This window comes from Vombatus ursinus, unplaced genomic scaffold (assembly GCF_900497805.2).
Source record: "Vombatus ursinus unplaced genomic scaffold, bare-nosed wombat genome assembly UNPS02014807.1, whole genome shotgun sequence".
Lineage (NCBI taxonomy): Eukaryota > Metazoa > Chordata > Mammalia > Diprotodontia > Vombatidae > Vombatus > Vombatus ursinus.
Genome location: NW_020954585.1, coordinates 38200721 through 38227317, shown reverse-complemented (window position 1 = coordinate 38227317; position 26597 = coordinate 38200721).

The following is a 26597-nucleotide window of genomic DNA, read 5'->3' as shown; positions in this document are numbered from 1 at the left end:
TTAAAATCCTGGTAGGAAGAGATTGAGGAGGGACAACATAGTCAGAGGACTTAATTCAAATCCTGGTTCTTCTACTTACTAGAATTACTTTATCCTCTCTGAGTATCAGTTTCCTCATCAGTAAAATGAATGTATGGAACTGAATCTCTTTCTTAGTTCTGAATCTATGATCCTCTGATGGTTGTTTATCTGTGTGTCCTTGGACACATCAATTCTCTCATCCTCAATTTCCTAATTTACAAAATGGGATAACAATAATTATATGACCTACTTGGAGAAGCATAATAAAAATGTGAATTATAACAGACTTTCCATTTATTATTCTCATTTTTCTGTAATTCTATTCCCTTTCTCTAAATCATTTGATTTAGTTTCTATAAAATAGCAGCAATGCCTTTAGTATGATTTTATTATTTAAACCATTAAAAACTAATCCTATTCCCTTTAAATGATCAAAAATGGTAGTAACTTACGACTCCCAGAATGGATGACTCATAATGCACATTTCATTATTGGGGGAAAAGGCAAGCCATTACTTGCTTTACTTAAATAACACATTTCATTTATATAGCACCTCTCAAAAATTCAAAATGTTTCTGAGATTATGAAGAAGGTAGAAGAGTATAGTCACAGAGAGAAAAACAAGAAATTACATATTCTAAGGCCAAAATTTAAAAAAAAAAGACTTCAACTACCTCAGGAATGAAATTAGGAAGGGATTGAATATCTATAGATTAGAAGAGGAATGGCAATGTGATAATAGGATAGCACCATGCAGATAAGTTGGGGACTGAGGCAATCCAGTTGAGATGGGATATATTGATGCTAAACAGAGCTGGCATAGACACAGTGGAGGTGTGGAGAGAGAGGGAGGCTCCTGACACTATAGTGATACAGATTCTCCAAAGTATCAAACGAGATTTTTGAGCCAAAACTAAAGTCAAGTTTCCCTCAGACTATAGCACTGAAAAGGTGAAATACAAAAGTTCTTTGGTTTTCAGAAGCAAATGAGTACAGCACCCTTTTACATATCCACAGATGTCTGGTTCAGTGCTGAAAAAGGAATAGCTTAAACCTTCAGTAGATTCCTTCCTCTTTCATTTTGAACCAAACTTTGTAGAGCTTGCTGAATACCTTGAACAGTAAGTCTTTATTGTGTCTGTAGTTTAAGATATTAACCCATGTATAAATAATTTAGATGCCAAAGCAACAATTTATTTAATATAAATATTCATCAATCAGCTAAGCAAATAGTAAGCATCTTTCAAAAAAACATAAAGATAAATGTTGCCTTTTGCACTAGAAGGGTTTGTAAAGAATGCTAGAAAGTAAAAATGGTGTCTTACTATGCGAAATCAGGTCTCACTTTGTGAAGGTGGTCAGACTTAATACCACAGGTATTGTAGAGTTCAGTTTTATTCACTGTCTCTCTCCATGCCTGAGCAGAGGGAGTGATTTACTCAAGTCTTGTTATTTGATGTTTCATTTGAAATTTAAAGGGAGATTTCTGACTCTCTGGCCTTTTTTACTGACTCTAATAAGGCTTGTATTTTTGTATGACTATGTTGTCATCACCACCAATACATTTATGTTACATATTGAAAAAGCATTTTTGTTCCATGTTTTTCTTCTCCTGTATTTGTGGTGTTTAGAATAAGCGTGTGTACATGATGACAAAATATGAGAATGAAAACTTGCACTACTTGATGAGGAAGCATGATATACTGCATAAAGCCCCTAAGGATAAAATCAGAAGACCTGGGTTCTAGGCCCAGTTCTCATACTTATTGGCTATGTAAACTCGAGCAAATTGAATAGCTTCTCAGCGTTTCAGTTTCCTTATCTGAAACATGGGAAAATCAATAATTACATTAGTTGTTTCAAAGAGTTGTTGTGAGGAATGCACTTTGTAAACCTTAAAGCTCTGTAGAAGTGTGAACTGTTATAAAAATTATGAAAATATATATTAATAATCCGGCTATCTTAATCCCAAGGCAACAACATTTAGGGTATTTGGAAATGTATTGGTTTTTGAAAATGCTAACATATTAGGAAAGGAATTATTAATAATGCTGTTATTGTTATTGTTCAGTTGTTTCAGTTGTGTCCAACTCTTCAGGATCTCATTTGAATTTTTATTGCCAAAGATGCTGCAGTAGTTTGCCATTTTTTTTTCTCTAGCACATTTTAAAGATGAGAAAACTGAGGGAAACAGAATTAAATGACTTGCCCAGGGTCACAGATTTAGTAAGTATCTGAGGGCAGGAAGATGAGGCTTCCTAACTCCAGACCCAACATTCTATCTATTGTACCACCTAGATTCATCATCATCATTATCATCATCATAGCTAAAATTCGTTGTTTTTATTAATTTATTTTAATTTATCAACAATCACTTCCATAAGCTTTTGTTTTAGATTTTTCTCCCCCTCCCTTCCCACCTCCCTTCCCAAGACAGCACACAATCTGATATAGGCTATACATACACATTCCTATTAAACATATTTTCACATTAGTGATGTTATAAGGAAGAATTAGAACCAATAGGATGAACCACAAGAAAGAGGAAACAAAACAAAACAGAAGAAAAAATAGCAAATGATATGTTTTGATCTGCATTCAAACTCCATAGCTCTTTCTTTGGATCTGGATATCATTTTCCATCATAAGACCTTTAGAGATGTCTTAAGTCCTTGCATTGGTGAGAAGGGCTAAGTCTATCAATGTTAGTCATCACACAACATGGCTGTTACTGTGTACAATGTTCTCCTGGTTCTGCTCACTTCACTCAGCATCAGTCCATACATGTCTTTCCAGGTTTTTCTGAAGACCGCCTGCTTATCATTTCTTATAGCACAATAGTATTCCATTATATTCATATACCACAATTTGTTCAGCCATTCTCCAATTGATGGGCATCACCTAAATTTCCAATTCTTTGCCACCACAAAAAGAGTTGCTATAAATTTTTTTGTACATGTGAGTCCTTTTCCCATTTGTATGATTGCTTTGGGATACAGCCCTAGAAGTGCTATTTCTTAATTTCAGTTTTATTGATTTCTTTTTTGGTTTTCAATATTTCTAATTTGGTGTTTAATTGAGGATTTTTAATTTGTTCTTTTTCTAGTTTTTTTTTAGTTGAATGCCCAATTCATTTATTTCCTTTATCTCCTTCATCTATATTTTATTCATGTAAGCATTTAGAGGTGTAAAATTTCCCCTAAGAACTTCTTTTGCTACATCCCGTAAGTTTTGGTATGTTGTTTTATTATTGTCATTCTCTCGAATGAAGTTATTGATTGTTTCTATAATTTGTTGTTTGACCCATTCATTTTTTAGGATTAGATTAGTTTCCAATTTTTTTTAGTCTTTCAGCCACCCTTTATTACATATAATTTTTATTGCATCATGATCTAAAAAAGGATGTATTTAATATTTCTGCTTTTCTGCATTGGATTGTGAGATTTTTATGCACTAGTACATGGTCTATTTTTGTGTATGTGCTATGTACCACCAAGAAAAAAGTATATTCCTTTCTATTCCCATTCAATTTTCTACAGAGGTCTACCATATCTAACTTTTCTAATATTCTATTCACCTACTTAACTTCTTATTTACTTTGTGCTTAAATTTATCTAGTTCAGAGAGGGGAATGTTGAGGTCCTCCATTAGTATAATTTTGCTGTCTATTTCTTCCTGTAACTCCCTGAACTTCTCCTCTAAGAATTTGGATGCTATACCATAAGGTGCATATATGTTTAGTAATGATATTACTTCATTGTCTACAGTGCCTTTTAGCAGGATGTAGTTTCCTTCTTTACCTCTTTTGATAAGATGTATTTTTGCTTTTGCTTTGTCTGAGATCAGGATTGCTACCCCTGCTTTTTATACTTCAACTGAAGCATTATATATTCTATTCCAGCCTTTTGCCTTTACCCTGTGTGTGTCCCTTGATTTCAAATGTGTTTCCTGTAAACAACATATTATAGGGTTATGGTTTTTAATCCATTCTGCTATCTGCTTCCATTTTATGGGAAAGTTCATCTCATTTACATTCACAGTTATGATTACTATCTGTGTCTTTCTCTCCATCATATTTCCCACCTGTTTGTGCTTTTCTTTCTCCTTTCTCCCTTTCCCTCACCACTAGTGTTTTGCTTTTGACCACCACCTCCCTCAGTCCTGCCTCCCTTCTATTAGCCTCCTCCATACCCTTACTTATTCTTCCCTCCCTTCTATCTCCCCTCCCTTTTCTTTCATCTTTTCCCTCCCACTGCTTATAGAGCAAGTTAGATTTATATACCTAAATAATTATGTTATTCCCTCCTTGAGCCAAATCTGATGAGAGTAAGGCTCCAACAATGTTCGTCTCCCTCCCTTCTTTCCCTCTACTGTAATGGGTTTTTGTGCCTTTTCCTGTAACATAATTTACCCTTGTCTGCTTCCTCCTTTCCTTTTCTCTCAGTACATTTTCTTAGTTAGATCACATTATTCCAGTTGCTTAGATTCATTTAATCCACTTGATTAGATTTTTTTTATCATTACATCAGTCAACTTATACCCACCCCCTCTATATATACTCCTTTAAACTGGTGTAATAACAATACAGTTCTCAAGAGTTACAAGTGTCATCTTCCCTTGTAGAAATGTAGACAGTTTGCCCTTATTAATAACATGTTGTTGATTTGTTTGTTTGTTTTTTTCCTGTCCCATTTACCTTTTTATGTTTCTCTTGAGTCTTATATTTGAATATCAAATTTTCTGTTGAACTCTGGTCTTTTTATCAGGAAGGTTTGGAAGTCCCTTATTTCATTGAATATCCATATCCTCCCTGAAAGATTATGTTCATTTTCACTGGGTAATTGATCCTTGGTTGTAATCCAAGCTCTTTTGCCTTACTGAATATTATGTACCATGCCTTACTGTCTTTTAATGTAGAAGCTGCAAGGTCCTGCATAATCCTGACTGTGGTTCCATGATATTTAAATTGTTTCTGGCTGTTTGTAGTATTTTCTCTTTGACCTGGTAATTTTGGAATTTGGCTGCTATATTCCTTGGTGTTTTCAATTTGGGATCTCTTTCAGGAGGTGAGGGGTGGATTCTTTCTATGGTTATTTTACTCTCTGGTTCTAGGACTCCAGGGCACTTTTCCTTGATGATTTCCTGAAAGATGCTACGCAGGCTCTTTTTTTCATCATGATTTTCAGGTAGACCAATAATTTTTAAATTGTTTCACCTGGATCGATTTTCCATGTCAGTTGTTTTACCAATGAGGTACTTTACATTTTCATCTGTTTTTTCATTCTTTCATTTCTGTTTGACTGATTCTAGCTTTCTCATAGAGTCATTAGCTTCCACTTGCCCAATTCTAGTTTTTAACAAATTGTTTTCTTCTATTAGATTTTGTACCTCCTTCTCTATTTAGTCAATCATGCTTTTTAAGGAGTTGTTCTCTTCAGTGTACTTTTTTTTTCCAGTTGGCCAATTGTATTTTTTAAGGACTTGTTTTCTACAGTTAATTTTTGACTTCCTTTTTCCAGGCTATTGACTCTCTCTTGCATACTTCTCATTTCTTTTCCCAATTTTTCTTCTACCTCTCTTATTTGATTTTTAAAATCCTTCTTGAGCTTTTCCAAGAAGACTTTTTAGGTTTCAGACCAATTTATATTACCCTCTGAGGTTCCAGATGTAGGTTTGTTGACAGTGTTGTCCTCTTCAGAATTTCTGCTTTGATATTCACTATTCTCATAATAAGAATCTATAGTGCATTTCTTTTTGCTCATAATGTTTGCTTATTTCCTGGCCTTTAAAAAGATTGAGCTCTCCTGGGGAGCAGGGGGCACTGACCCAAGTTTCTTGTCTTGGGAACCCAGGGCCTGGTCATTGGCTTTGTGTGCTGGGGCCTCCAATGTTGGCAGTTGGAGGCTGTAGGGTCCTGGCAGCTTACCTGGTGTTAGGCTGTAATCAGCAACACTGAAACTCTAGGGGTAGGATTGGGTAGTCTGGCCCCTGGAGGTTGCATTCTCACCTAGGCCTTTCCTTTCCCTCCTTTTGTTTTCTTAGGCTCCTTTCACATGGATGTTTAGCTGCTGTGAGATGTTTCTCTGCCTGGGAGGAATCCTTTGAGCACTTCCCAGAGTCTTGCTGAGGCACTGGGAGACTTGGTTGCCGTAAAATGCCAAGACATGTGGTGGTTGTTTGAGCTGGTTTCCACTGGTTCCCTGGCCCTTACTGAGGCACTCAGGGGTCCTGGTGTTGCTGTTTGCCTGCTGCACCACTTGGGGTTCAGGATGTACCCCTGGCATGCTGAGGTGGGGCCTTCTTTTTTTTCTATTTGTTTTTTTTTATGGTAATTTATTTATTTATTTATTTTGTTTTCAACATTTACTTCCACAAGATTTTGAGTTCCAAATTTTCACCCCATCTTGCCCCTCCTCCCACCCCAAGATGGCATGCATTCTAAATACCCCCTCCCCTGGTCTGCCTTCCCTTCTATTTCTCCCCCCTTTCTCTTATCCCTTTCCCCTTCAATTTTCCTGTAGGGTAGGATGGATTTCTGCACCTCATTTCTTGTATTTCTTATTTCCCAGTTGCATGTGAAAAAAAATTTTTTAAACATGTATTTTTAAAACTTTGGGTTCCAAATTTCTCCCTTCTTCCCTCCCCACCCACCCTCATTGATAAGGCAAGCAACTAAATATAGGTTATATATGTGAAGTTATGCAAAACACTTCCATAGTAGACATGCTGTGAAAAAATAACTCCGTTTCCCTTAATCCTATCCCACCCACCCATTTATTTTATTGTTTCTTTTGACCCTGTCCCTCCTCAGAAGTATTTGCTTCTGATTAGTCCCTTTCCCAATCTGCCCTTTTCTCTATCATTCCCCTACTCTCTTGTCCCCTTCCCCCCCTATTTTGCTGTAGGGTAAGACAGAGTTCCACACTCAATTGAGTGTGTGTGTTATTCCCTCCTTAAGTCAAATCCTATGAGAATAAGAATCAATCATTCCCTCCCACCTTCCCCCATTTCCCCTCCACTGTAAGAGCCTTTTCTTTTCTGTTTTTTTTTTTGTGGTATAATTTACCCCATTCTACCTCTCCCTTTTTCCTTCTCCTAGTATATTCCTTTCTCACCCCTTAATTTTATTCTCCAGATATGACCCCTTCATTTTCAACTCACCCTGTGCCTTCTGTCTGTCTATTTCTATATATATGCACATATAATTTTTTCCCCTCCAACTACCCTAATACTGACAAAGGTCTCATGAGCTACAAATAACATCTTTCCATGCAGAAATGTAAACAGTTCAACCTTAGGAAGTCTCTTATGATTTTCTCTTTCCTGTTTACCTCTTCATGTTCTACTCAAGTCTTGTATTTGAAAATCAAATTTTCTATTCAACTCTGGTCTTTTCATCAGGAATGCTTGAAAGTCCTCTATTTCACTGAATGACCATTTTTTCCCCTGAATAATTATACTCAGTTTTGCTGGGTAGGTAATTTTTGGTTGCAATCCTATCTCCTTTGCCCTCTGGAATATTATATTTCATGCCCTGTGGTCCCTTAATGTAGAAGCAGCTAAATCTTGTGTTATCCTGATTGTGTTTCCACAATACTTGAATTGTTTCTTCCTGGCTGCTTGTAATATTTTCTCCTTGACCTGAGAACTTTGGAACTTGGCTACAATGTTCCTAGGAGTTTTCCTTTGAGGATCTCTTTCAGGAGGAGATGAGTGGATTATTTCAATTCCCATTGTGCCCTCTGGTTCTAAAATATCAGGACAGTTTTCCTTGATCATTTCTTGAAAGATGATGTCTAGGCTCTTTTTTTGATCGTGGCTTTCAGATAGTCCAATAATTCTTAAATTCTCTCTCCTGGATCTATTTTCCAGGTCAATTGTTTTTCCAATGAGATATTTCACATTGTTTTTTAATTTTTCATTCTTTTGGATTTGTTTTACAGTGTCTTGATTTCTCATAAAGTCACTAGCTTCCAATTGCTCTATTCTAATTTTTAAGGAAGTATGTTCTTCAGTAAGCTTTTGGACTTCCTTTTCCATTTGGCCAATTTTGCTTTTTAGGGCATTCTTCTCCTCAATGGCTTTTTGGACCTCTTTTGCCATTTGGGTTAGGCTATTTTTTAAGGTGTTATTTTCTTCAATATTTTTTTGAGTCTCCTTTAGCAAGCTATTGACTTGTTTTTCATGATTTTCTTGCATCACTCTCAGTTTTTCCTCTACTTCTCTTATTTGGTTCTCAAAGTCCCTTTTGAGCTCTTCCAAGGCCTGGGACTGACTCATATTTTTCTTGGAGGCTTTGGATGTAGGAGCTTTGACTTTGTTGTCTTCTTCTGGTTGTATGTTTTGATCTTCTTTGTCACCAAAGTAAGATAATATAGTCTGACTCCTTTTGTGTTGCTTACTCATGATCCCTGCCAATTACTTGAGTTTTAAACTCTTTGTTAAGGTAAAAGTCTGCTTCCAATATGAAGGGTGTACTGTCCCAAGCTTTGGGGATTTGTACAGCTGTTTTCAGAGGTACTTCTAGGGACCTGTAAATTTTCAGCTCTTCTAAGGTTGTATGATAATGGGCGAGGTGTTTTCTCTCCACCACCACAACAAGCTCCACCACACCAGCATTCCTTCTTGCCCCAGGACCGCCCCTCAGAACTGTGACCCAGATTCAAGCACCAGTAAAGCAAGAGATTCCTGTCTCAGCACTGGCAAAGAGATCCCTGTAATCCCCCTCTGATCAGCCACTCAATTCCCCCTCAGTCTGTGGGCTGAAAGCTCAGAAAAAAGCTGTGGGCGGCCACACTCAAGACTTCCCCTGGGCTGTGCTGGAGACTTGCGGCTGAGACCTAGCTCCTCTCTCACTACAGTCACAGACTTTTCCCACTGACCTTCTAAGTTGTCTTTGGCATTCAGGGGTTGGGAAGTCTGAAAACTGCCACAGCTGCCCGCTATTCAGTCTTCTGAGGTCTGCTCCAGGGTCTCTGCAGCCTGGGAGCCTTTGCTGAACTGTGCTCCTCTCCCCGCCCAGAGTGATCTACCTTTCTGATCAATCGTCCAGGCTGTCTTTGGCTGGAAATTTGCTTCACTCTGTCTTTTTGTGGATTCTGCTGCTTTAGAATTTTTTTAGAGCTGTTTTTTTAGGTATTTGGAGGGCTTTGGGAGAGAGCTCAAGATAGTCACTGCTTTCCCTCTGCCATCTTGGCTCCGCCCCCCTCTCAAGGTGGGGCTTTCTGTTAACTTGCTGGGAGCAAGTTCCATACTGCTTCCCTTCCCCCAGGGCAAGAGGGGCCTTTCCCATTAATCCCTCAAGCTACCTGGGCAACAGAATTGGGGTAACCCATCTTTTTTCTGGTTCAGCTGTTCTAGGGTTTTTCTTGGGGCGATATTTTCTGGGCTTTCAGAGGTTAACAAAAATGACATTTCTTACTCCACCATCTTGGCTCCTGGAAGCAGAACTCCAATAGCTAACATTTGTATATCACCTCCTATATGCCAGACACTGTGCTAAATTCTTGATAATTATTCTCTGATTTGATCCACATAACAAATCTGGGAGGTAAGTGATATTATTATCCCCATTTTTCAGATGAGAAAATGGGTTAAGAGACTTGTTTAGTGTCACATGGCTAGGAAGTAACTGAGGCCAATATGACTTCTTGACTCCAGGAAGTTCTATCCATTGCAACACTTATGTGTCTAAATATTATATTAGGAGATAACTATTTGAATTGTTTTTTGAAGCAAGGTTTCTAAGTTACCTCCTGGCTCAAAAAAATATTTTATGAAAAAGGATCAATAAAATCATAGATTTCAAGTTTGAAGAAACTTTAGTAACCATCTACTCAAATTTTTTTCCATGGATGAAATAGTTGAGGCCTCATGAGTTTAAATAAGTTAACTAAGTTCACATAACTAATGGGAGTATAAAAATTTGAACTAGCTTCAAAACTGACTCTGGCTCCAAAGCCAAGCATAGGTTTCCAGTGTATCATTAGACTGCCTATTCTTTTCTCAATACAGACTACAAGCTTTAGCTTTAGCATTGGATGAAAAGCATAATATGGATTATAAGAAGCTTGGATTATTAAAACCCTTCCATGCTACTAAAAAATGATCAAAATCAACAACAGCAACAAAGAACCTTGGAGAATCATGATGGATCAATAACAAAGAGGGCATATTCATGTTAACCAAAATTTTCATTTTACATAAAGTTACACAATTGAAACTATTAAGCAACTTGATGTTCTCAGAATTCTTCATATGAAAATTTAATCCATTTAGCATTTGTTGTTACAGAGGATTCTAGGAAGATGGTGCAATATGTCAGAAAATTCTAAGCTCTCAAGATTTTCCCTCACAAATGAGAAAAAATAGCACCTTAGGGCAAACAAAGTGAGGGTAAAAATAAATAACAATAGGGGCACAACAGGGGACTTCCTGGGACAATTAGAAAAGATCAGAAGAAAAATCCCAGGACTAGGTTTTGTCCCAGTGAAGAGGCTAGGGACCATGTTAAGAACCAACAGCAAGTCCTGGGGTTAACTGGTTTGGGAGGCTGCCTTGGCCCCAGCTACTTGAACTTTTTAACCCCCAGAATAGTGAGGGCAGTTGGACATCTGAGCCTGGAAGATCAAAGGGACCTCTGCTGACAAGGAATGCCAGAACCAGCTGTGCTATGGTAAGCAGCCAGGTTGAGAAGGAACCAGTACACACCCTATGAGTGCAGAAGTGGTGGGGCAGAAGACCCCTGGCTATGGGCACTTATAGGAGACTCAAGGTTTAGCTTTGGTTCCAGGCCAGAGGGGAGAACTGAAGATCTGGGGCAAGAGGTACCAACCTCCATATCCCAAGGCTAGAGGTGATTACAAAAATTAAGCTATTACTACAAAAAATGCAAAGGCAAAGGAGAAAGAATCTAACCATAGGAACCTATTATGGGAATAGAGAAAACTGGAGTTCATCTTCAGAGGAGGATTTTGAAGCAAGAAACCACCTTTTATCCCAAAAAGTAATGTCAAATGGTCATCTGCTCAAAAAGAATTCATAGAAGAACTTAAAAAAGACTTTAAAAATCAAATGAGAGAGATGGAGGAAAAACTAAAAAAAGAAGAAGAAGAAGAAGAAGAAGAAACCAAGAAAAACAAGAAGACAATGAAAGGAAACTCAACCAATTAAAAAAGGAGAGCCAGAATCTTTATTTTTTAAAGGCAATTGGGGTTAAGTGACTTGCCCAAGATCACACAGCTAGTAAGTGTCAAGTCTTTGGTCTGAGGCCAGATTTGAACTCAGGTCCTCCTGACTTTAGCACTGGTGCTCTATTCACTGGGCTACCTAGCTGCCCTGAGATCCAGAATCTTAAGGAAGAGAATGACACCTTGAAAATTAGACTTGGGCCAGTGAAATTATAAGAGATCAAGAAATAGTTTTTAAAAATATGAATAATGAAAAATAAAAGAGAAAGTGAAACATCTTGTAAGAAAAACAACAGCTCTAGAGAATAGATCAAGAAGAGAAAACATAAAAATAATCAGATTAACTGAAAGCTATGATCAAAAAAAGAGTCTTGATACAATAATACAGGAAACAATTAAAAAAAATTGTCCTGAAGCATTAGAACAAGGTGGGAAGGCAGAAATAATAATATAAAAAAATCCATTGATTGCCACTTCAAAGAGCTCCTATGAGGAAAACTCATAGGAATATTACAGTCAGATTCAGAATTTATTGTTAATTTAGAATAATTAAATACAATACCTATGTCTTCCTTTGGTACTTTTCATCTTTCATCAGTTGTATGTGTGCAATCAAATGGGATTGTGATTTGTCAATATTAAATTCAAAATAAATCATAAGTTGAGGTGTAGTGTGATGTAATGGCAGTCTTCCTAGAAATGGAAATCTGGGATCAATTTCCCTTTAAGCCATCTACTAGCTATGTAATTTTTTGCAGTAATTTAATCTCTCAACTTTTATTTTCTCCTCTTTAAAATGGGGATGATATTAATTTATAGCTATAAAGGTACAGAGATTAAGCCATATGATTTTTTGACAACTTTTCCAGTGTTATGATTTTAAATTTTCAAAATATACATATAAAATTTTCAAAATATATATTAAAAATCATTACCCATGAAAATTATCAATATTTTACATTTCTAAAGATAAAATTTGCACTAATCCATTGCTTATATATGCCATGTTAAACAAGAAAAAGACATTATTTGTCATCTTCTGGAGAAGTTACCCATGTGTTAAATATTCATAATTATCAGTAATTTCTGTACTTCATGTGGTATAGCAGCCATTAGTAAATACGGTACTATTAACATGGAGGAAATTATAATAAGCAAGAAGTGCATTTAAAATGTAAATTAGTTTTATTTGATTGCGCAATCTATACTCAGAACACATCAAACCTGCAAACTGTCTGACAAGTGGGTATACAAAGAGAGATTAGCTCAGTACTGGTGACACGTAATTTTGATAAAGTAAGCAATTAAGTTTCTCATACATAGTGGATAGGAAGCTGCTCTGGAAATAATGGGTGGAATCATTGTAATTGCCACCCATAAATTATTTTTTTCTAAATATGCAGTTGAAGCAAGATAAGAAACCATCAGTTACCAACATATGTTCTCTCATTTCTTGGGCAGTTGTTTCTGGAGGGTGATTAGTGAACCGGGACATTTTCATTTGAATTGGCCGAGCTTCAAAATTGGAACAGAAGCATATGTGGTCAAGTGGTCCAAACTTCCCACTAGAATCTGAAATTTGGGTTTCTACTCCCAGTTTAACTGTTGACTTGATGAAGTCACATAATAGAGAAAACAAAATGATTCTCCTGCTTCTTTATATGTGAGATTTTTAATCTAAATTTAAATGAATTAATGTGATCAATGATTCAACACCAATCAGGGAAAGATATAAAGTTATGAATAACCTAAATGGTAAATGTGCTCATTGAACTTTCTAATAACCTGATGTTAAAAAAATGGAATAATTTTCACAATAAAGAAGATGAGGCTCAGAAAAGTTGTTCCTTTCCTAAGGTCACAAGGTAAATAGTGGGCAAAGCATGATTTGAACCCAGATGTCCTAATTCACAGTGTAGTGTCAATTGTTCTATTCTCTAGCAGGATAACATTTTGGGACATAGAAACAAAATCCCTAGGATACAAGGATTTAAAACTGGAAGTGGCTTTTGTAAGTATCTAGTTCAAGTCCCTCATTTTACAGTAGAGGAAAAGGAGATACTGAAAGATAGAGTGACTTGCCTAAGGTAACACAAGTCAAAATAATGGAACTAGACTGTGAATCTATATCTTCTGATTATATAGCTAGTTCTTTTTTTTCATTAATCCAGGCAAATTTTCCTAACCAATCTTGACAGATTTTAGATTATTAATCTAATTTTTAAAATATCAAGTGTAAGGGATAGCAAAATTTAAACTTTGGGAGAGCTAAAGGACAGAGACATTGAAATGGAAAAAGAAAGAGCTTTAGGTGACAGATATCCCTCATCTTAGGAAGAGTCTGAGGCCTTAATAGCTCAATTATATATGAAAAGACTAGTAAAACAATGACCTTACCTCCAAGGTCACAGATTACATTCATACATTTGCCCCTAGCCACTGACCTACAAAGGTTTCCCATTGGACTATGGGAGGTAGAACTGACTGAAAAGAAACTTTTCACCATAAGGCAAGATGGATTGGCTTACTAAGGGAAGAAGCTTTGGAATCAAAAAAGACTCTTAGAGTGAGTGGCAATATCTCTCTCATCTCTTGCTTAGTGGTGACAAACACCCTCACAACTGAGGTTCTAAAGGAGCTGAAGGGAAGAGATTTATGCCAACCCTAAATTAATTGATGGCTTTTTAGTGGCTGCTACCCTTTCAGCCTGGAAAGGATATGGGGTTAGTAATTAATGGCTTACTCCACTGCTTAGCTAAGATTGCTGCTCATGTAGCACAATGTCTTGGTTAAATGGTTGAACCACCATGCTACTCCTAGGCTAGGTTGAAGCACATAGTTTGCCTGCTTGTACTCATTCCTCGGGACACTTAATTATTGCTAGAACAGCATGGGAAGAATATTCTGCCACTGGGCATCTATTGATAGGTTGAGATGAGCAAGTGGCTTGGCCTCTGGATTCTTCCCAGGTCATAGCATCTCTATTGGATAGGACCTTCCACTGAACTTCATGAATTCAGCCACTGGCTTACCTGGGTGGTGCAATACTCTCTTTAGTTGAAGTGTTTTGGTGCTCTTTTTTGCTAGAGTGCTATGATACTCTTTAAACTAGTAAAATGACCATTAATTTAGGGTTGGCATAAAAATTGTTATTATCTTGAGTTCAGAGTTTAAAAATGAAAAAATGTTCTAGAGCAATATATAAACTATTGAGGAAAGATTAATTTGGTTACTTTAACTCAATCTTAAATTGATATCCTAACCTGAAAAAAAACACAAATTTGAGGATTATAAATTCCTTTCTTAAAAATTTAAATTAAAAATTAAAATTAAATTAAAAAAATATATTGTGGAAGAATCTGTTTGGTCATTTGAAAAACCTCAAAACTATTAGCAAGCATTCTGTGATTTCAGATTTAAATAGTATGCACCAAAGAAAAACTTTGAAGCACTTAATTAATTCTATAAATACAGAAACATATTAACTGTGTAGCCCTTGGCATGGTACTGGACAGTAGCAATCTGCCATCACTTCCCCTTCCCCTTGGAATCCAAGCTGTTTCAAGACCGATCCAGGACAATAGAAAAACCCACTACCACCTATGACATCATTCTTGACTTCCTCTTGCCACCTTGCCCAGTCTCCCAGAACCCATTAAGGGTTAGTGACATGGGAATCACCAAATCCATTCCTTCTGGTGAGCTGGAAGACTACCAAGCTTTACCATCTGTCCTGCCTCTACCTCCTACAGACTCCCTTATTGGCATAACTTAAGGTACCCTGAATTTTGCATATACCCTGCCTTTGAACCTTTAGGACTTCTAGGTTTTGTGTTTTTTTTTCCATCCACCCTGAAGTTAATATTCCACTTGTAAATGTTTTTAATGTGATATCTCCTCATATCTACCTCTCAGAATTTCTAGTTATCTTCAAAGTTCAACTAAAGTGCCACCTTTCCTGGTCTCCCTAACTACCTCTCCTCCTTCTTTTATTTATTTTGTATATGCCTATCATCTCTCTCAATAGAATGTAAGATCCCTGTGGACAGAGACTGTTTCATTCTTGTCTTTGTAACCAGAGGATCCTGCTTTAATAGATAATGTTAATTAATATATAAATTGATTTATTTTCCAAGAGTCACAATTTTAAATAAATGTATAATGAAAATCTACTTTGGAAGAGATCACAGAGTTTTCTGTGATTATTTATTACTGGGAAATTGTCAGGAGATAGGTATGGGTTTATTTGTTTGTTTGTTTATTTGTTGTTGTTTTTTTAAATTTTTGTCATTCTCCCTGACTACACCACTACCACTACCATCATGATATGACACTTTCTGGTTTTCCTTCAAAAAGAAGCCCAGGGATAAAAAGAAAAGATACAGATGATTTCCCTAGGTTTAGAAAAATCTCATTCTTGCATATGTTATTCATTATTTGTTCAAGTTTTCCAGAGGGGAAAAATATATGAAGATATATACAGACACACACATATGTATGTAACAACTAACTAATGTTGTAATATTCCATTTAATAACATGTTGAATAGCCACTTATTAAAAACCTACTATGTTCCAGGAACTGTGCTAAACACTGGAGATGCAAATAAGAAAAAGAAAGACATTCCATGCCATCAAGGAGATTGCAATTTAATTGGGGAAGACAACCACAAAACGAATATGGAAAGAAGTGGGGAGGTCCACCATGCAGTATCTAGTACAGAGGGGCATCCTGTTCTGTGAAGACCAAACCAAGCAAATCTACTAATGGAAAGTGCTAGGACAAAACCTGGCCTTATGACCACCAATCTTTGAATACTACATGCGCACACACACACACACACACACACACACACACACACACACACATATGTATAGTATATGTGTGCATACATGTATATATATGCACATACATACACACATATATACACAGCTATATGTGTATATAAACAATAAGTACACTTTGTAGAGCATCATTTATGCATGCATGTATTAATGTATGTACATACACATATTACATATACATGTGTATATATGCATGCATTTGTATGTGCATATATATGTGTGAATATATGATGCTGTGCAAAGCATACTTGACTAATAGACAAGAGGGTCCCAGGTTCATCTGAGAGCTGCTAAAAAATTAGCTCTTTGACATTGGACAAATTTTTTCACTTTTCTGGGCTCAGTTTTATCTGTTCCTACAATGAGAAGAGAAAGGAGAATTTGATTCAGGGTTTCCCAAACTGTACTGTTAAGGAATCATGAAATTTTATAAGATATAGAGAGATGCTCTGTGGGAAATTTTTAATTTTCAATGCTAGTAAAGCTTTCAATTTTAAAATATTAAATATGAAATTTTGGATATGTTAATAAAAATTTGCTTTGTGATCTGCACTGGTAGAGAGAGTATCTTATACAGATTTCAAAGAAAGGGAAGGAGGTATTCATGATTGTAACCCTTTTCTGCCTCCTAGCTCCTAGATTTTCTTGTAAATTGTTTTGTGACTGTCTCAGGAATTTAGATTTCATTGAAGATATTTGTTGTAGAAATGGATGTAAAGTTGAAAGGTAACTTTTTACTTAATGATAAGAAAAAAATTAAGAATGCAGCTGTAACAAAAAGCAGTCTCTAATCCTACCCCTGCACTCTCAATGATAGTAGCACCCATTCAGAATAATTTATTGAATAAATATAATTTATATGATCAAATCGTCAGACTACTGTTTCTCTGGGAATAATCACATCCAAAAAACATTAAGTGCATATTATTTAAAAGGCATCATGCTACAAAGACCAAAGGAGAAAAAAAATGAGCATAATCCTTACTTTTAAGAAGCTTTGTTGGAATTGCCGTTGTTCAGTAGTTTCCTACTCTTCACGACCCCATTTGGGGTTTTCTTGGCAAAGACACTGGAGTGGTTTGCCATTTCCTTCTCCAGCACATTTCACATATGAGGAACAGAGGCAAGCAGAGTTAAGTGACTTTTGCAGAGTCACACAGCTAATAAGTGTCTGAGGCCAGACTGGAACTCAGGAAGAATAGTCTTCCTGGCCACAAGCCCAGTGTTCTATCCACTAAGCCACCTACCTGCCCCTCAAGGAGCTTACGTGCTACTATAAACAATACAAAAACAGGAGAAAAACAGTTAGGTGATGGTAGTGAATAGAACAGTAGATCTGATGTTAGGAAGACTTGAGTTCAAATCTAGCCTCAGACATTTACTATCTGTGATGGCACAAGTTATTTAACATCTCCCAGCCTCTGTTTTCTCATCTCTAAGATGAGGAAAATAATAGTACCCATTTCATAGCATAGCTACTAAGTTTACCATTATCAGCATCATGCATATACACAAGTAAGCTTTTACTTGACAACTTGAAGAGGGAAAGAGCTCTAACCACCTGTCTTATAACAGGTGACACATGAGTTAAGCCTTGAATTAAACAGCATAAATGATTAGGGTGCATACTCCAGTTACATGAAATAGAATTATGCCAAGGGATACAGGCAGGAGATGGAATGACAAGTCAAGAGAACAGCATGTAGTCCAGTTTGGCTGGAATGTAGAGTATGTGAAAGTACATAATATGAAATGAGCTTTAAAAAGGGAGATGAGATTATGAAGGCTTTTCAATGCCAAACTGAGAAGTTTGTATTTTATCCTGGAGGCAACAGAGAACTGTTGAATGTTCTTAAGCAGGGATTAATATGGTAAGGTTTATGCTTTAGGAAGACTGTTTGGGAACATCTTACTTTTGAGAAAAGTATTAATTATGTTGAGCTTTCACTTGCATAGCTATCAATAACTATTACATAGCATATCCCAAATCTATAATCTAATTGGACTCTAGAGTTAAGGTTCTTATCTTCTTGGGTTCTTTACTGAAATTGCCTGATTATAAAATCACTGATTGGTACCTTTCCATATCATACAATCCTTCATTTCTCATCTTTTTAATAACTTCTTACAAACCAAAACATTAACAAAACTGAAACTGCAAACTGGCTCACATACTCTCTGTCATTCCATTTAACAACTGCTACTTGTCATTCTTTTTTTTTGTTTGTTTTTTAATGAACCATCTTGATTTCAACATTCCCAAAACACCAGATGTTTTCACCCACTGTTCACCCATTTCTGGTAACCATGTAGCCTGTGCTACCAACACATGTGTGTAATCACTGTAAACCACCCAGGTGGAAGTTCCTCTAAAATTCCAAATACTAGATATAAAATAACAACAAGGAAAAAATCACCCAAAGTACTTGGTTTGTGGTTTGCTTGCATCATTACTACCGTATAGCCAGATGGATTGCTTACTGCTCTAAGTATGGACCATCAAAGCTAAAACACTGTGAAGCACATGTTTATGTTCCAACAAAATTAAAACATAGTTAAGCCACATCAGAACCTTAAGACAATCAAGAATCCCACTTGCATTTATTTTTCTTTTATATAGCAAAGCAAGATGTCTCAATAATAAGTGTAGCATAAAGAAAGCAACATTTGTATGTGGGAATGGAGGTATACATTGATAATTGAGATAGCTATATTTTTGTTATTCTAGTTTTATTTTCTTTTTTAAAGAAAAGAACATTGGTGCCTGAACTCAATATAACTTATTAAACTGGAAAATAGGGAAGTTAGTGAACAACCGAAGCAAGTAGAAAGTCATAATAATAGCAAACCACCTCAGAAATCATGCAGTCACCATCTATGCACTTTTATTCAGGAAAATAAAGTGTTTAAATTTAAAACAACATATAGTTGTTGTTGTTTTTAAATAAATTGAGAATGTGCAGAGTATTGGGAATCAGTTCCAGAGCTGGACTAGGATTGGGTGCATATATCTTGGAGTTATTTTCAAAAAGTTAATTGCTGAATGTATAGCACCTACGACTGAAAATGTAGAGGCACAAGAGAAGATGTCCCAGGGCATGCACATACATGTGCATGTGTGCTCACACACACATACACAAACATACACACACATTGTGGTTGGTACAGGAATGATAATGCAACAGAAGAGATTTGCAGGAGCAAGTAGAGAAATAGAATGAGAACAAAATATAATAGAGTCCAGAAAACCCAGAAAAGAGTATTCAGGAAGATAAAGTTGTCAAAAATATGAAATACTGAAGAGAAGTTAAGAAGAAGGAGGACTGAGAAAAGGCCATCAGTTTTGGCAACTGAAAAACCATCAGGATTTTGGAAAGAGCAATTTCAATTGAATGATGGACTGGGAAGAAGGGGTTAGAAAGTGTATAAGTGGAAGAATTTGATTGACAAAGGGAGAAGAGGCATGGAATGAGAGCTTGCAAAAATGGTGAGGTAAAGTAAACTTTTATTGTTTACTTTGTTTTAGGATGTGGAAGTCTCTGGCATGTTTGTAGGGAGTAGGAGAGAATCCTGTATTTGAGAAGATATTGACAATTAGAAAAAGAAGAGATTATTGCTGGGGCAACTCCATTAATCATGCTTTTCTAGTTAGCTAATGTAAATTTGCTGACATACAAATTTCACTTTTAGGCCTGTTTAGCTTTATTATATAACTTATTTTTAAGTTGTCACCTCACAATCATTTCACTTAATTTAAAAATAATAATTTACTTACATGATTTGTTCTTCGACCCACTTGTTATGTTACATTATCTCCATTCAGTTCTGTATCTTTTCCCATTTCCTTTATTATTTGCCTTTTTAATATATTTAATATGTGAATGATGTGTTTATTATTTTTTCGTTTTCATGTTTCTTTAGGATTACTTTATGCATCAGCATATAATGAATGTAATGATACTATTGATGCTTAGAAATAGTATATTCTCCAACATTTGCATTCAGAACCCATCTCATGTCGGATAAATCCATTTTTTTTTGAACAATGTGCTAAGCTCTACATTTTCAAAATCTCTGCTAATGTGTTTTTTTAAGATTTTTTGGGGGGGATAGGCAATGAGGTTAAATGACTTGCCCAGGGTCACACAGCTAGTAAGTATTATCTGTCTGAAGTCAGATTTGAACTCAGCTCCTCCTAAATCCAGGGCTGGTGCTCTATCCACTGTGCCACCTAGCTGCCCCTAAGATTTTTTTTAATTAAAGATTCCTCCATCTAACACAACATGGTATTATCTAGCCCTAGCCACATGAAAACATGCAGTCTTCCATTTTTATGTAAACTGTTTTAATCCTATTTGCATGGTTAATGTTTAGTTCTTCTATTTGTAGACTCTTCAGTTACCATATTGAATAACCCATATAACTTTAGGTTTTTTGAATGAAATTCTTCTTTCTTGATGACCATTCAATTATTTTCTTTGATGATTAATTCGAGTTTCTAGGATATGTTATTTCTAAGTGCCAACTAAGCTTAAGTAAAAGATGCATACTATTGACTATTATTTGCCTATCTGAGTGACATTATAGTATAGTGGATGGAGCATTACCCTTTAAACCTGGAAGATCCACATTCAAATCCTGCCTCTGACACATACTGGTTATATGTTCCTGGGTGAGTCATCTAATCTCTCAGTAGCTGAAAGGAATTTCTTTTTGTTTTTTTTTAACATATATTTTTAGTTTAAAAAATCTATTTTGTCTAACTTTTAATTTTTGTCTAACACTCCACTTGAAAAATAAAAAAATGAAATAAAATAAGCTCCCATATTGGCCATGTCCAAAAACAAAAACAAAAACTATGTCTAGTCTGCACCCTGTGTCCATCACCTCTCTGTCAAAAGTAGTTAACATGCTCCATCATGAGTCCTCTGGAATCATGGTTTGTCATCTTATTTTTCAGAGTTCTTAAGTCTTTCAAAGTTGACTTTACAATGTTGCTATTATTATGTACATTGTTCACAAGCCTTTCCAAGTTTTTCTGAAACTATCCCCTTCATCATTTCTTAGAGGATAATAGTATTCCATTCCGTTCATAATTTGTTTAGTCATTTCCCAAATGATAGACATGTTACCCCTATCTCCAAATGAAGCATAAATTATAGAATATTATCAAGGGAACTGTCTAATATATCCTTTGAAATTATATGTATATGTTTAAATATATATGTAATGTAATATAATTGTTATTTTCCCAAAAGTATAAAAAGGAATCGTAACTTAAAGACAATTAATTAGCAGCCTCTTTTTGCTTACTCATTCTATTTGAAGAAAAATCATACTTATACCTATGATTTATATGTATATCATTTTAATAATTAATATTAGTGTATGTATATATGTATGTGTGTAAATGTATATATGTTTGTGTTTATGTGTATATAGATACATGTAATAGATCTATCTCTACCTTTATCTCTCTCTATCCTTGTGTGAGTATGAGTGTAAGTCTCTGTGTGTGTGTGTGTGTGTGTGTGTGTGTGTGTCTGTGTGTATCTCCATGGGAAATAAGCTTCCCAAACTAGAACATTTTGAGCTAACTTTCAGCCCAATGCAAATTTCATGGCTAAGGTGTAAACTCTTAGAAATAAGGATTTATAATGGAAATGCTGACACAACTGTAGCTCCTGTATAGTGTTGTGAACTCAGTGCTATAATAATTAAGCAATTAGGCATGACAGAGAGTGTGAGTTTCCTGAGATAATCACACCCCTGGGGCATTCAGAGTCATGATCCAGAGATAAGTGTTTTTAACCCCCCAAGGGTGTGATTATCTGATGATAACCACACCCCCTAGAAAAGACTTATGACTCATATTTTTTTTTATTATAACAGAAAAAAGATTATACTGCTATATGCAGAAGAACATAGTTGTGGAGACTGGGATGTGGTTGCTACAAATTAATTAAGAATTGCAAGATGTACACCACCCTAATAGAATCAGGCATTAATCCAAGAGGCTGTGGGTTGCATTTTATTTCCTGTTTGAAAGCAAAGGAATAAAGGAAGGGATCCTCTCCTTTAGAGTTTCATCCTTCAAACTGAATCTTAAAATGTCCTCTGTAGTATTGTCTCTTATTTTGGTTCAGTAAAATATTTGCTAACCACAACCAAGTATTTATTAATCATATACTATGGACCAGGCACTGTGGTAGGTGTTTAAGATATTGGTACAAAAAAAAAAAAAAAAAAACCAAAACCAGGCAGTCCTTGCCTCCAAGGCCCTTACATTGTTCTGAGGGAATACAATAAGTGATCAGATTTGGTGGCCATGTTTGGTCTGGGCAGTCACCTGTATTGTGAGTGGATCCTAGGGTTGTAGATTGTCATACCCTTCTAGTAGTCATAACAATATTGATTTTTTTTATTAAATGAGAAAAAGCTAAGAAGTGAGATGACAGATGTGTAAGGTAAAAGTGAAGAAAGCAAGACACTTGTGCTATCTAGACCTTAGTGTCCTGATAGAGGATTGAATGGGTTCTGGCTTTTTCTAGAGGCCTGAAGTCAGCTAGATATAAAAGCAGAGGTCATGATGGATCCACTCACCTTACAGTCCTCTACTGCAAATCCAGATTAGTTTCCAGTTGAGCTAGCTTTACTTGTTTCCAACTTAAATAGTTATTGGTTGGGAAATTGTATGAACTGTTTTAGGTCAAAAGTGTGCTTTGTACCACATTGTTTCAATATACTATGACTCACAGTAGAATTTTGTTTATGATGTAATGTGTAGGTCACAGTATGAGTAAAATTGGATATATTCAGACAGTACTCTTAAGAAGGGGTCCTGAATTGAGGAAATCTTAATAGAATTTTAAAAGCAAAAATTCACTGCAGCATTTTTTGGAAGGCATGGTGTCACAGAGTCAAACAGTAAAGTGATGCAGTTCAAAAGCTAAGAATCACTTCTCTAAGATGCTTACACAATCTGACATGGAGAACACTGATGGAAGATGACATGTAGAGAACATGATCAAAATTGAATAAAAAACATGGAATAAATACATAACTAGAAAACAATTTGTGAAATTTTGCATAAGGCACTATGAGAGCTACAAATTAGTATCCCTCTACCCATCATAAACGAGTTTATAACCAATTTATACAGTCAAGGTGTATATATAGTATTTTGGGATACTTCAGAGTCAAAAAGATACATGCATATTACTACAATAAACCAATAATCCAGTAAGTCCATGATCTTATCAACATGGACATTTTACACAGTAGTATTGATAGCAACCCATATATATCTGCCCATCCTGTTTGACTCTTTTTCATGTCTTCTCATAAATTCACTACACAGAGTAAATCAATTTGCTATAGACCTTCCTCAAGTTCTTTTGACACCACAAGGATACCAGTAGAACCTCATAATTTATCACTTACTGTAGCTTGACCACCCATTAATCTTCTTTTTTGTTGACATGTAGCTTTGATGAGATCCTTTCTGCTACTTTCCCTTTGTCCTTGTTTGCAATGTGCTGTAGACAACCATCATGTGTCTCTCTATTATGTGTTGTATGAACTTCAATTCTTTTGAAAACTGCAGTGTTTCTTAACTTGTTGCTACACACCAGCAGAATACTGGTTTTAAAAAGACTGCCCTTTGTGTTAAGGAGTCATTTAAGATCATTTAAAGAAACTTTTCATTCTAAAAAGGCAATGAAGTATGTTACACTTCTTCTATTGAACAAATTATTTCATTGTTCAAGATTAGGTAGACAGGAGAAAGTAAGGAAGAAAAGAAAGAACTGAGGAAAGAAGGAAGAAAGGAAAGAAAGAAGGAAAGAAGGAAGGAAAGAAAAAGAAAGAAAGGGTGGAAGAATGAAAGGAGGGAAAGAGGGAGAAAGGGAAGGAGGAAGAGAGGGAAAAAAGGAAGAAAAAAAGGAAAGAAGGAAGGAAGGAAAACCTTATATTTTCCTTCCTTCCTGTATATATATATAAATATATATATACATGCATGGATGTATATGAAGGCTATCTTGATGAACACATAGAGACTTAGGGACAAAATATGTAGGTTATCCTGTATATTATATCCTAGACAATAGGCATTTTTCATTCACTAGTGTTTTTCCCACCTGTGGATAATTAAGCTAAACTCTTTTGAGAAATAAAAGATCTCATCAACCATGTTTGAGGGCTTGAACCAATCAGCACAATACCATCCACAAGCAGAACTTCCTAGAAAATATCACTATCTGTAGGGAATCCCACTTTAAATTAGACACTATGATTGATTTCCTCCATGACAACTGTAAATATATCTGACTGGCTTACATTTTCCTGTTTAGGTTTCCCTTGATAGTAATATTCAGAGTGATATAAATGAGATTTTTACTTTTCAGTTGGCATATGTATGGGAGGCACCTTATCAGAGGAAAACATTGAAGGAACAGATTCTTTACCTGAGTCTCATGAACTCCTAGGGGGTCCATGTGTAGATTTCAGTGGGTTCATGAATTTGGATGGGAAAAAATTTGTATCTTTATTTCAAAAAAATTAATTTCCTTTGTGATCCTATGTACTTCATTTTAAGCATTTAAAGACATTTATTTTGAGAGGAGCCTCATTAGAATGCTAAGGAGATCATGTTACATTAAACTTCTTTTTCTTTTTTCTTCAATAGTGTGGGTTATGGGAGATAGAAAATAGATTTCTATTAAATAAAAGAAAAAAGATTATCAGAAGGATCCACAACATACAAAAAAATGATTAGGCACCTCCATTTTAAAGCAGTGTTTTGTCCTACAAAATCAAATACTGTTAAAATGGTCAACAAATTAGGAAAACAGTGAGAAATATAATGATTTTTCAGTCAAATGTGTGATAGCAAAGACATGTTCCACTGTGGAATATTGCTTGTGAAAGTCTGTCTGTTCCCTTTTAATACCCTCATCAGGGATAACTTCAGTGTGTGTGCATATAACATAATATCCAAATTCAGGTTGCTAAATCTTCCTCCTGTGAACTATGACACTTAGAAGTTTATGTAATATAGATCTACCAGCAAATAAAAAGAGCTCCAGAGTTTGAGCCAAAGGACCTGCATTTGAATCCCATTTCTCCCACTTCTTTTATCTTGTAAAAGGAATACGGAAGATTCTGGCTCTTGTGTGTCAGGCGAATTATTGAAATAGCCTGCTAGTGTGTCTGCCTGCCTCCAGTTTCTCCTCACTCCAATCTCTTCTCACTCCCCTACTCAATGCACTCTGATGGCTCCCTATTGTCTTCAGGATCAAATACAAAATGTTCTGTTTGGCATTCAAAACCCTTCATAATTTAACCCCCTCCTATGTTTCTAGTCTTCTTACGTCTTACTCCCTGATATGTACTCTTCAGTCCAGTGACACTGGCCTTCTGGCAATTCCATAAACAAGACACTCCACCCTCAGCTTTGGGCATTTTTCTCTCTGTGTCCACAATATCTGAAATGTTCTCCCTCCTCTGCTCCAACAACTGAAATCCCAGGCTTCCTTTAAGTTGCAACTAAAATCCCACTTTCTACAGGAAGTCTATCCCAATATTTTTTGATTCTAATGCCTTCCTTCTCTTAATTATTTTCTATTTGTCCTGTGGGCACTTAGGGGGCACAGTATATAGAGTGCTGGGCAGAGAATAAGGAAGACTCATGTTCCTGAGTTCAAATCTTGCCAGACACTTACTAGCTGTGTGAACCTTGACAAGTCACTTAACCATGTTTGCCTCAGTTTCCTCATCTATAAAATTAGCTGAAGAAGGAAATAGCAAACCACTCCAGTATCTTTGCCAAGAAAACCCCAAATTAGGTCACAAAGAATTATACATGACTGAAACAACTGAACAACACCTTTATCTCGTATATAGTTTGCTTTATATATGGTCATTTGCAGATTGTCTCCCACATTATATTGTCAAATGGATGAGGGCAAAGAATGTCTTTTGCTTCTTGTTTTAGGGCCAATGCTTAATGCAGTGTCTGTTACATAGCAGGTGTTTAATAAATTTTAACTGATTGATTAATGATGGTAAAAAAGAATAGCAGCCCAATTATTTTAACAATCTCAGTCAACTGATACTGCATTATGGTTTGCTAGATAGTATTGTTCCTGCTCTAATATGACAATTTTGTATCAATAAACTCCATGGGTTTATGTATCATTATCAATATCTATAATTGTCAATGGGCTTGGGTTATGCTACTAAGCCTGGAATATATACCTTCAAGTTACCACTATGGATTAACTCTTTTGTTTTATTTTTTGGAAAGTTCTCTCTTGAATCAGCACTGACACTACCCACTTGGGATGCAAATTTTTATGGTGAGGGCACTAGCAATTGGAGAATCAGGAAGGACTTTATGCAGACATTTGTAATGCTCCAAGGTTTACTAGGGTCCTTTTTTAAAAAAATTTTATTATTAATTTATTTTGATTCATCAAAAATCACTTTCATATGCTTTTGAGTTTAAAATTTTTCTCCCCCTTCCTCCCCACCACCCTCCCCA